The sequence below is a fragment of the Arachis duranensis genome, chromosome 8 (assembly GCF_000817695.3).
Source record: "Arachis duranensis cultivar V14167 chromosome 8, aradu.V14167.gnm2.J7QH, whole genome shotgun sequence".
Lineage (NCBI taxonomy): Eukaryota > Viridiplantae > Streptophyta > Magnoliopsida > Fabales > Fabaceae > Arachis > Arachis duranensis.
The window spans coordinates 7,298,808-7,306,766 of record NC_029779.3 but is presented as its reverse complement, the minus strand read 5'-3'; positions in this window follow the sequence as shown (position 1 = coordinate 7,306,766).

Sequence of the window (7,959 nt, the reverse complement as noted above, 5' to 3'; positions counted from 1 at the left end):
AAATAACTTGATATGAATATATATACATTGAAAACTTAAAATGCAATTAATAAGAAAATTTTATCTATAAAAAAAAATTATTAATGAGATATAATCTAGATATAATGAGAAATAAATCATATAAACAGTGATTTTGTATAATAAGTAGAATTAGATGTAAAATTAACATATTTATTAATTAATTTTTTTAATTTATTCAATAATAATAATAATAATAATAATAATAATAATAATAATAATAATAAGTTTGAAAAACTCTAAGTTAATATTAGTGATGACTAAACATTATTAATATAATTATTATTAATACGATCTTAATTCATACTTGTTTAATTAATAATTTTGTTGGTGCAGATTTTGCTATTAGGCCGAAAAGAAGAGAAAATTATTGCAAGCCCAATTGTATTAAAAATACATTCAGTATTGAGACAAAAATAAAAAAGTTTTCAGAAGTTGTTTCAAAGACCAACAAGTGTTATTAAGTGAAAAAGGGGCTAAAATTCAACCCACATTCTCTTAGTCACCGAAACCATCAATTGGTATCAGAACTTGGTGAGTTAAACAAAAAAATGGTCCCTGAGATTGGCGTTTTGCACTAAAATCATCCCTGAGATACCAATTGCACAAATTACGTCCCTAAGATTGAAAAAAATGCATCATATTAGTCCCTGACCTATTTTTCATTAACGACGTGATGACATGGCATGATGATGTGGACTGTAAGTGACACGTGTCACTTCATAATTTGGCCACGTGAAATGGTATGATGATGTAGTGACCAGTGACACATGGCATACTGACGTGGATGGTTGTGCCACGTGTCACAATGTTATTTGGCCACGTGTCTGGTTATGCCACGTGTCATCCATTATACCATCGTTGTATATGCACCAAATTAGTCCCTCACTTTGCATTAAGTGACTCATTTTAGTCCCTGAAATTGAATGTCGTGCACCAAACTAGTCCCTTCACCAATTTTTTCTCATTTTTTTTAAATTTAAAATTTTAATATCTTGGATACACTAATTTCAATTCTATTTTTTCATATATCATTTAAATACAAGTGCTTTTATAAAAATTTTTAAGATTTTAGTTTTAATTATATAATTTTTTTAATAATTTAACATTGGTAAATTTTGTAATATATAAGTATGTTATTATAAAAAAATAATTATATGATTGATTAGACACATTTTAAAAAAAATGTGTTTTTAACAAGAAATTAATAATTAAAATAAATATTTTTTTCTTATGAATTACACATTTTTGTTATGTATAAATGAGCTAGATTGAAGGAACTTCAAACACCCTCACAACCACCTTTGACCTCTGCAGTCTAGACGAAAGAGGTCAGAGATGGTAATGAGGGAAGCTTGAAATGCCTTCACGTCAACTCCAAGACGGCGGCTATTAGAGGTATCTGCAAGAAAAAAATATTTTATAAAAGTATTGAAAGAGGTCGGAGATGGTAGTGAAGGTGTTTGAAAAGCCTTCACGTCAACTCCAAGTCGGCGATTAGGGTATTCGCAAGAGAAAAAATATTTTATAAAAACATTTATTTGAAGAACATGTGAAAAAATAGAATTAAAATTAATGTAAAAAAATATTGAGAATTTTGAATTTATAGAAAAAATGAGAAAAAACTGGTGAAGGGACTAGTTTGGTACACGACATTCAATTTTAGGGACTAAAATGAGTCACTTAATGCAAAGTGAGGGACTAATTTGGTGCATATACAACGATGGCATAATGAATGACACGTGGACGAATATTGTTGCGACACGTGGCACAACCATCCACGTCAGCATGCCACGTATCACTGGTCACCACATCATCATACCATTACACGTGGCCAAATCATGAAGTGACACGTGTCACTTACAGTCCACGTCATTATGCCATGTCATCACGTCATTAATTAAAAATAGGTCAGGGACTAATATGGTGCATTTTTTTCAATCTCAGGGACAATTTTAGTGCAAAACGCCAATCTCAGGGACTATTTTGGGGTTTAACTCGAGCTTGGTCTCAAAGAGATCAAGCTTTGCAGCTTGGAGAAAAGATCCAGATAGCAGAAAACAGTGATTCTAATCTGGTGTCCTACAACCTGACAGAAGGACAGTCAAGCAACAGACCTCCCCTTTTCAATGGAAAAAACTACACCTATTGGAAGGAGAGAATGAAGATATTTGTGCAAGCTGTGGATTACAAACTTTGGAAGATTATCTTGGAAGGTCCTCAATTTTCAACCACCACAAGTGCTGAAAGAGTAGTCTCTCTCAAACCTGAAGCAAGCTGGACCGAAGAAGACAGAAAGAAGGTGGAGCTCAATGCCAAGGTTGTCAACTTGCTCAACTGTTCTATCAGCTTCGAGAAATACCGACGGGTATCGCGATGCACAACGGCAAAGAAAATATGGGACAAACTTTAAATCACACATGTAAGAACCACCATAGTGCAGAAGACCCGGACAGATATGTTGAACTGAGAGTATAAAATGTTTGCAATGAAGGGAGGATAATCTATTGATGAACTGTTCGAAAGATTCAACATCATCATTGTTGGCTTAGATGCTATAAAAATTACGTATCCTGATTCTGTGCTTGTGAGGAGAGTTTTGAGATGTCTCACAAAAGAGTGGAAAACTAAAGCATTAATTATTTCTGAGAGCAATAGTTTAGATTCTATGACATGTGATGACTTGAGAGGAAATTTACTTGCTTTTGAAAACACTTATTTAAAAAAAGATTAAAAAAAAGAAATTACTTTTTCTTCTATGACTAACCCCCTGGATGATGAATCCAGTGATAATTCATCTGAAAATGAGTTTGTGTTGTTTGCCAAAAAATTCAGGAAAATGGTGAAATTCAAAGAGAGAGGCAAAGGAAGCAGCTCAAGAAAACAAAAGAAAGACTTCAGTAAAGTGACATGTTACAACTGCAAAGAAACTGGGCATTTCAAATCTGATTGCCCTAAGTTAAAGAAGGAAGAGAAGCCAAAATGAAGAAAGAAAAAGGAACATGGCTTCATGGGAGGACTTCGAAAATGACTCAGACGATGATAAAGAATCCGAGACCAAGTCACAACCATGTCTCATGGCAGATCACATTGATTAGGTAGTCTTTCACAACCCTAACACTGAAGATCTCCATCTTATGATAGACCACCTTTCTGAAAAAATAAGATGCTTCTTGCTTGATAACCAAGATCTTGAACAACAAATCAAGCTGAAAACGGTTTTCTCAAAGAAAAGCTAAGGGAGGCCGAAACTGCTTGTGACCTTGTCGAAGAAAATAAGCAGTTAAAAGTCCAACTTAGAAGCTATGAAAGTGACGAGTTGATGAAAAAGATTAAAAATCTTGAAAATGACTTAGCCAAGTTTACTCAAAGTTTTGAAAATCTAAATCAAATATTGACTAGTCAAAAACCACTGTATGATAAAGCTAGCTTGGGGTTTCACAAGAATTTTAAATCTGTTGAAAAATCTTATTTTGAAAACATAGCTTCATCTTCAAATGATACAAGGTTTCAAAACCCAACAAGCTTTAACAAAACTGCAACTCCAAGATTTTGTAGACTATGCAACTGAAATGGCCACTTTTCCATTTAATATTTTTTTGGTGAAAGAATGATTGGTGACAAAGTTTACAAAGTAGTTTTTTACTACAATGGCTTGGGACATAGGAGATGGTTTAACGTGAAAGGATCCAAGAAGATTTGGATACCTAAGGTCACTTGAGCTCATTTTGTAGGTTTGCCTAGCATCCAAGCGTAATGACAATATGTGGTATATGGACAGCGGATGTTCTAGGCATATGACTGGAAAGGTAACCTTCTTCATAAAGCTTGATGAATATGATGGAGGGTTTGTCACTTTCGGTGATGATGGTAAAGGAAAAATAGTGGCCATTGAAAAAGTTAGTAAAAGTTTTTCTTCTTGCATAAATGATGTTCTTCTTGTTGATGGTTTGAAACATACTTTACTTAGTGTTAGTCAATTGTGTGATCTTGGTTTTGAAGTTGTTTTTAGAAAATTTGTGTGTTTGGTTGTATGTAAAAAATCTGGGGATATTTTGTTTGAAGCTAAAAGGTGTAATAACGTGTATGGATTAACTCTTGAGGACTTGAAGGATCAAAAAGTAACATGTTTTACCTCTCTTGAATCTGAAAAATGGCTATGGCATAAGAAATTGGGTCATGCTAGCATGTACCAAATTTCTAAGCTAGCTAAAAAAAAGTTGGTAAGAGGAATCCCAAATATTAAATTTGATAAGGATCTTACTTGTGATGCTTGTCAATTAGGCAAACAAGTAAAATATTCTTTTAAAGCAAAAGATGGAATTTCAACCAAGAGGCCATTAGAGATGTTACACATTGACCTTTTTGGACCAATAAGAACTCAAAGTTTAGAAGGTAAACACTATAGCTTAGTGGTGGTGGATGATTACTCTAGATTCGGTTGGATACTTTTTCTTGCTCATAAAAATGATGCTTTTCATGCCTTTTCAACCCTTTGCAAAAGAATTCAAAATGAGAAAGATTTAAAAGTTGCCCATTTGAGAAGTGATCACGGAAAGGAATTTGAAAACCAAGACTTTGAAAAATTATGTGATGATTTTGGAATTACTCATAATTTTTCATGCCTTAGAACACCGCAACAAAATGGGGTTGTTGAAAGAAGGAATAGAAGCCTTCAAGAGATGACTAGGGCTATGTTGTGTGAAAATGAGGGTCCAAAATTTCTATGTGCTGAAGCTGTGAATACAGCTTGTTATATTTTGAATAGGACCATAATTAGAAAAGGGTTGAAGAAAACTCTTTATGAGCTATGGAAATGAACCCCTCCTAATCTTAAGTATTTTCATGTTTTTGGATACAAATGTTTTGCGCTTAATAACAAAGAAAATCTTGGTAAATTTGATCCAAAATCATATGAAGGAATGTTTGTTGGATACTCCACCACTAGCAAAGCTTATAGAATTTACCTCAAAGAGCATAGAACCATAGAGGAATCCATACATGTATCATTTTGTGATTCTAATTTAATTCCCAATGCTGTGATAGATAATGATTCAGATGGTGAAGATGCTGTCAATAAAGAAACCAATGAAAAAAATTCCAAATCTGTTCAAAATGAAGAATCTGTCCGTCCAGTTTTGTCTCGTCATAATGGAAGAGATATTTTCATTTTGTCTCCTGAGCCAGCAAGAGAATTTGGAACAGAGTAACCCACAAAAGCTCATCAAAGCTTAACACCACTCTGAAAGCTAAGAGAATGGAAGTCCATGAGGGGTTATCCTCATGACTTTATCATTGGTGATCCCTCTCAAGGTGTAACAACAAGATCCTCAACAAAAAGGCTATCTGAACCAAGCAATTTTGCCCTCTTGTCACAAATGGAGTCCAACAATGTAAAACAAGCTCTTGAAGATCCATCATGGGTCAAAGCCATGCAAGAAGAGCTCGCTCAATTTGACAATAATGAAGTTTGGACACTAGTACCTCATTCGGATGGTAAGAAGGTAACAGGTACTAAGTGGGTTTTCAAAAATAAATTAGGTGAGGATGAAAAAGTTGTTCGTAACAAGGCTAGATTAGTGGCCCAAGGTTACGATCAAGAAGATGGTGTAGATTTTGATGAGTCTTTTGCTCCGATAGCAAGAATGGAAGTAATTAGGTTGCTTCTTACCTATGCTGCCCATAAGAGTTTTAAAATGTTTCAAATGGATGTCAAATGTGCTTTCCTTAATGGCTTTATTGATAGAGAAGTGTTTGTGGCACAACCCCCCAGTTTTGAAGATAAAGAATTTCCAAACCATGTTTTCAAACTCTCTAAGGCTCTTTATGGCCTTAGACAAGCTCCAAGAGCTTGGTATGAAAGACTTAGTGCCTTCTTGCTAGAAAATCAATTTCAAAGGGGTACCACAGATACTACTTTATTTATTAAAGCATCTAATGATGATATTCTCTTAGTTCAAGTTTATGTAGATGACATTGTATTTGGATCGTCCAATGAATCTTTGTGTGAAGAGTTTGGAAAACTCATAACTAGTGAGTTTGAAATGAGTTTAATGGGAGAGCTAACTTTCTTTCTTAGTCTCCAAACTAAACAAACTCCTAGTGGCACCTTTATTCACCAAAAAAAGTATGTACTAGAACTAATCAAAAAATTTGGCCTAGAAAATTCTAAACCGATGGGAACACCAATGCATCCTAACGCTAAACTTGAAAAGGATGATAATGGGAAAGATGTGGATGAAACAAGGTATAGAGGAATGATAGGTTCACTCATGTACCTTACCTCCTCTAGACCAGATATTGTCCAAAGTGTGGGTGTATGTTCAAGATTTCAATCTCACCCAAAAGAATCTCATCTTTCAGCTGTTAAGCGCATCATTAGATACATTAAGGAAACTAGTGATTATGGCTTATGGTATCCAAAATCTGATAATTTTTGTGCAGTAGGGTTTTGTGATGCAGATTATGCGGGAGATAGGGTGGATAGAACGAGCACATCCGGCATGTGTTGCTTCCTTGAAAGCTCCCTCAACATGTGGTCAAGCAAAAAGCAACCCACAGTAGCTCTATCCACAGCCGAAGCTGAATATATCTCTGCCTCCGCTTGTTGTTCACAATTAATTTAGTTAAAAACTCAATTAGAAGATTACAAATTAAAAATCAATAGTATACCATTGTTTTGTGACAATATGAGTGCTATAAACATTTCAAAAAATCATGTTTTGCACTCAAGAACCAAGCACATTGAGATTAATATCACTTTAATAGAGAACATGTGTGATGAGTTTGGAAAACTCTAATTTAATTTAGATGATGAACAAACAATATTAAAATATTTAATTGCAAAATTATTAGTTCAATCTTAATTAATCATATGATAATTTTGTGATGCAGGTTTTATATTGGGCCAAACAATTTCTGGTGCAAGCCCAAATTACTCTCAGCCTTTAGATTTGATAATATATGATGAATATGGCTGATTTAATGTTACTTGGGCCCAAATGATTTTGATTGCTCTAAGCCCAAGTGTGTTACATGCTTTCCATTTGCTTTGTGCATGTTCCAAATTTCATCAGGAAAGCAAATGTTACTATTGGGCCAGAAATTTAAATAATGACACAAGCCCAATGTGTTTAGCATGCATGGTCTGAAAGGAAAATGATATTGGGCCAAAATGAAATCTATTGCTACCAAGCCCAATGTTGATGAATGTTTCCATGCCTTATTCGAATCCATGAAGCAAATGAGATAACTAAATGCTTCCAACGGATTCCACTTCATTATTTTGAAGGATTTCAAATTTAATTAATGCATTGGAAACATAAGAAAGAGAGAGAAGATTGATTTGATGGCTATTATGACACTACACACTACTCAACAAAGGGAAGTGGGAAACTTGAATTCACTTTTATTCTCTCTCTTTGTTCATTGATTATTGTTCAAATCCATTGAATATTTTCTCTCTTCTCTCTCATCTCTTTCTTCTTCTTTCTTCGGTTATTACACAGGAAGCCATGGAAGCTACTTGGAGCTACCAAAAAGAAAGGAAAGCATGCATCAAGACCATCAAGCTAATGATGGCAAGAAAACATACTAAAATAAAAATGAGCTGTAGCTAAAATACTCACCAAATATGGTTAGATTTGGTGAGGATATCTTGATCTTTTCATGCTCAAAAAGGAAAGGATGAAGATTCGGCCAGCAAGGAAGATCTTAGAGGCATGGCTTGTCTTTGATTCTGCTCAACCACCACAGGGAGTAGCTAGAGTGGCGAAGTGATGGTTGAAGGCAGAGATTGAAGCAGATGAAGTCATCATCATCATGAAGCATCAAGGGCCAGAAATTCATCTTGGAGAGCAAGTCAAGGATGGAGCGCTCGGATTGATGAAGATTGATGACCAAGGAACGACTAGAGGTAATTGCATGTTGGGTTTTGCATGG